The following is a 4,874-nucleotide window of genomic DNA, read 5'->3' as shown; positions in this document are numbered from 1 at the left end:
GAATCATGCATTACATTTCAAATTTTATATTTAAAAGGAAATTTTTCATGAATTTCTAACTCAAAATAAATGCAAATTTTCATAATTTATACGTATTTTGGCCAATATTTGAACTTAAGATGCTTATAAAAAAAAAAAAATTGTGACTGAATTTTTAATTTTTTTAGTAAACGTTTTAGTTATCGGTATAATGTTACAGTATACGTAGGTATACCTAATATCTGATAAGTCAAACATTGAAAATATACATCATAATGAAGAAAAAGTATAACTTAGGTATATCATAGCCAGCCTAGTCAATCACAGAACACGGCACCAACGCCGTGCGAGTCGGCCGTGAGTAGTCCGGCAGCTTATTTATGAATTGTCACCGAATACGCGGTTCATCAAGAATAGATTCGTTCTGAGCAATTTTGTAACTGTACAGTATTGCAACGGGTGTCCCTTGTGACCGAACTGGTCTGATCCACTCTTTGCATAATACATAGATCCGTCCGAATGATGTTTGGTGCTGGAACTCTTTGGTAACAGAATTAACTATTAACGTGGAATCTTGTTTTACATTTTCAATCCTTAGATATAAACATAGGCGTGTCTACAAGTCATGCCTGTCATGCACAGACATGACCTGCGAAATTTGACCCAACTTAGGTACATTATAAATTGCAGTGCATAATATAAACATTTTTATCTAAGATTCTGGTTTTGTATTAGGTTTTTTGATTTTCATTACCCAAAAATAATCATTTATAAATAGTACTATTAGTATTAAAATTACTAAATACAATTTCATATAACCTACCTACCTAATTATTTATTTATCTGATGAAAGAAATATTGTTTTTTATTCCTATTAAAAAAAAGTAAAACTGATTTAATTATTATCAGATCATAAAGCCTATTTCAAAATTTGGGGGTCATATTCCCAAACCTTAACCTAATTTTTGTTTTTGAATGGTGGTGCAGTAACCCTTCCTCTGGATATGTCACTGTTGTGCATTACCTGCGAATGAGGTCTGGACACGCCTGTGGATATAGAAGTTGAACATTTATTTCATAAACATTTAATTTTTAGTAGTAGATATTTTAACTCGATCGACCAGAGTGGAAAATTTGAAAAAATCTGTTCAATTGCACACATTGAATTTTCGTCGTGTTTACTTTTGCATATTAATTATTTACTCAAGTGATAAAAACCACATTAATGTAGGTGTATATGGAGTTTACGACGCATGGTGAATTATTATTGCATAGTATATGAGTTGTTACTAATTAAACACCTTATTATGAACGTTGGTTATTATATTCTTCGAAACAAAATATTTTTTGTATATTTCATATAAAAAAGTTTAAATTTGAGCTAGTATATTTAAAATCATCATAATATTTCTTAAGGGTAATATAGTTATTTAAAAAATGATATCACACTGGGCAGTCAGCCAACTATTTGTTTGTGCATAATATGATGAGATTCGGAATACAGTCGGTCGGCACTATCGTGAGTCGATCGTCACGAATAAAACGCTGCACCAAGCACGTTTGACGTTGGGAGGCGTACGACTGTATCGGCTGGATCTATATATTATGCAAATCGCTGGTCAGACCAGCTCGGTCACAAGGGACACCGGTTGCAATAATGTACAGTTACAAATTGCTCAAAACGAATCTATTTGATGACCCGCGTATTCGGTGAAAATGAATATATAAGATGCCGGTCTGTCACAGAACACGGGACCGGCCGCATCGCATACGGACCTACGAGGGCAGAACACAGTAGACGGGGCAGCAGCAGCAGTCAACACAGCGGGCGAGACCAAACTTATAAATACGAGTGCGGAGCAGCAAATCTAGTCAGTGTGTGTTCAACGGAGTTTCTGCAGCAAGACCCGCCCAGGTCAGACTTGCACATATGGACTTCATACACATTATATTTTGGTTACTGTCGCAGTACATTTATTAATATTTTATAATATTTATTCTACATTGAATATATCAAATATACAAAAATACTGTCCACTCAAATTTATTTCCTCGCCGGAACAGACGCCTAAGATTCTTGAACCCCGGTAAAGTACATACGCGCAGTCACGTCACTATATTTTGTGATAAAAAAAGGTTCAACTTATGTTTTTTTTTGAAATTAAAATTGGATTTCTGGAAGTATATTTTTTTCCGCTTATTGATCTAATTGCACGAAAAACTACCAGCTTTCAACAGTCCTAATATATTATATAGCCTTATATTTTTGTTAGTAAATTTTAATAATGTTCGAACCAAAAATGGAATGTTTTGTTTACAACACATTTTGATATAATGATAATAATATTGATGAATACATTAACCTATGGTTTACAATAATATTAATGCATTGTTATATTAAAATGTAGCCAATGTAGGTACCATACTTGTTAACATAAATATAATACAGGCATAAAACGAGTAGTAGATACACTTTATGAACAAAGGGGTCATAATTAGATATTCTACCATTTCAAAGGCTAGAGAAAAAAAATTAAGTGCCCCCCCCAACATTTTTTTCTGGCTACGGCACTGGCATCGAGTGTACGATCTGCGAGTGGCGTTTAAATAGGGAAGCTATTGTCTGATCCCCACTCCATTAAGTAACATCAGAATAGATTATTCGTGTTCGTAATGTAAATTGTGCATGAGCGCATATTCATGTGGTGTTTCCGCATATTGTCGTTGGATTTTTGGTGAATCTTATACGATAAAAGTATTTCGCACGTCATGTGTCATCTTATTGTTCTTTTTGCGCATAGTTAAAACAGTGACATCTGGTTGTTTGACCGAATGTTGTGTAGTGCGCATGTGTGTGTTTTATGTCGTATTTTTACATTGTTGTTGGTACGGAAGAGGATTTCGCATGTTAGCGGCTATCGTGTTCTTCTTGTTGCGGATAATTTTGGCACTGATATCCGGTTGTTTGACCGAATGTCGTACAGTGCGCATGTGCGTGCATGTTATGTTGTATTTTGCACATTGTCGTCGGTTTTTGGCAATATTGGTATGACAGGGGTGTATCGTATTGGCATTGATATTTGGTTATTTAAACAAAATAATGTCATATTGTGGTGTAAATATTATATAATGTTTTTAATGCGACAGAAAGTCAGTTACGTAATCACGTATTGGTGTTGCGTAACATTTTTTTATCTCTATTATTTCTTTATGTCCGTATATTGGCATGTTTTTGTGTATGGACGTCTCGGAAAGATTGTTATGTAATCGTTAAGGAATGTTTGTTGCCTAATACTCTTTCGTATTGCGTAATATGTTTTATAATTGCGTTTGAGTTTTAACACCCAAGTATGTTCGTTTTGGTATATTCATTCTATAAGTTTATTTAGGTATATATAAGAGTATATTATTTAAATATTACAAAGTTGTTTACCATTTATACGGTTTTAGACGAGTTTGGATGATTTCTTACGGTGTACCGTTTACCAAAATAATTTTAAAATACCAGTACCTATACCTAAAATACTGTCATACCTATGGACAAAGTCTAGCGGCTGACTCGGGGGTCTCATCAGTAGAATATCGATAGAATTTAAAAGTAGTGATTTACAAATTATGAAATTTAATTCCGTTGTATTCTTATCATTTTAGAAATTTGAAAAACAATAATAGGATTGGTATATGACAATAAAATCTATATGATAGTTTATTCAAAACAATACCAATTGTATAAGTTATTTAATTTTATATTAAAACATATAAAGAATATACGAATATAATTTAATATCATGAATCATAATGAGTAAGTTACTATTATTTTAACAATATTAATAAAAAATATAAATATAATACGCATTTTCATAAAGTATAGGTAGATACCTACTTTCTATAATCAGCTATAACCGTCAATTAATATCCATTGACTTTCATTATAGAAGAATTTATATACTAAAAAATTATGTCATTAATCATTATTAAGTTAAATGCTTAATGCTTATACCAATAATATAATATTATAATAACTATTATATATAGTTTCTGCAGTGTTCGCCAAGTGAGTGCTCCGGGATTTTATTTTTATCGATTACTGGATGGAAAGAGGTAATTATCCAACACATCACAACTAGTTTGTGACAAAATTTATTTTGTTACTTTGTTGTAAGCAAAAATTTAGCCCGGTTTTATGGAGCACTCCCAAATTTTGCTCCTGAATGTTTGTACTGTTTAAGTTAAGACAAAGTGCAGAACTTTCAAAAGCTCCTACGACTAAAATAATGTCCAACAAATAAGCGTATGATATGGTTTTATATGCTGCTAACTTTATTCGAGGGATAAAAGCTATTTTAGTTGGTTAGGAGTGCTAGCCCTTCATCTGGAATTGACCATAACTCTTGTACAACGAGGTTACAAAATTTAAAAATTCCGCTACAAATGGGTACAAATTAAGTTTATTGAGTTACAAATATTTAAATGTTAATTTGGTTGGTTTGTGGGGCTAGTCCTTCCATTTTGAAATGGTCATAACTATGTTATAACGAGTTACAAATTTTAAAAAGATGGTTATAAATGCTTACAAATTAAAAGGAAAATTTTGAATTTAATTACAATCGATTAAGTTAAAGCGAGGGGGCTCACGTTAAGTTGGTCCCTCATTGGGAAACCAGTTATAACTTTTGAACAACGAAGTTAAAAATTTTTAAAAATTGGTTCCAAATAGTTATAAATTAAAAAAAAAAGGTGGGTAAGTGGATTTCGCTCTGCTGTACAGTAGGTTACAAGTGGGTCACTGTATAATGGATGGTATTAAATTTGAATTCAATGATATAATATCATTGTATAAGAAAAACGATTCTGAGCGGAGACGGTATGTTAGTCTAGGTATAAGACATAATATT

The sequence above is a fragment of the Acyrthosiphon pisum genome, chromosome A1 (genome assembly GCF_005508785.2).
Source record: "Acyrthosiphon pisum isolate AL4f chromosome A1, pea_aphid_22Mar2018_4r6ur, whole genome shotgun sequence".
NCBI lineage: Eukaryota > Metazoa > Arthropoda > Insecta > Hemiptera > Aphididae > Acyrthosiphon > Acyrthosiphon pisum.
This window is presented reverse-complemented; position numbering follows the sequence as displayed.